Genomic DNA, 244 nt, shown 5'->3' with positions numbered 1-244 from the left:
ATGAGGTGGAATATAATGAGTGCTAATGTAAGTGCATGAAAGGTATTGTGTAAAAATTCATGCCATGTATCCTTGTTTTCTCTTAGCTTTCTTGAGCGCGAGCGAGTTACGCATTGTGTTGCCGGCCTAGAGCGAACTGTCAAATGACCGGTCATGGTTTGGAACAGGCGTGTGTATGAATATATACGTAATGGTGTATATATATAAAAAGTCAAGGTTAAGAAAAGGTGGAAAACATCCCTAA

The 244-nt window shown here is 39.3% G+C and overlaps 1 protein-coding gene across 1 annotated transcript in view; it reads right to left on the bottom strand.

The window, feature by feature from the left end:
- Window positions 1–244, bottom strand: part of LOC119586937 (solute carrier family 22 member 5-like) — a gene marked incomplete at its 5' end in the record, with an annotated part of 16,251 nt that overhangs the window by 4,294 nt on the left and 11,713 nt on the right.

Source organism: Penaeus monodon, chromosome 22 (genome assembly GCF_015228065.2).
Source record: "Penaeus monodon isolate SGIC_2016 chromosome 22, NSTDA_Pmon_1, whole genome shotgun sequence".
Classification (NCBI taxonomy): Eukaryota; Metazoa; Arthropoda; class Malacostraca; order Decapoda; family Penaeidae; genus Penaeus; species Penaeus monodon.
The sequence above is the reverse complement of the archived record's forward strand: the minus strand, read 5'-3'. Positions and strand labels throughout refer to the sequence as shown.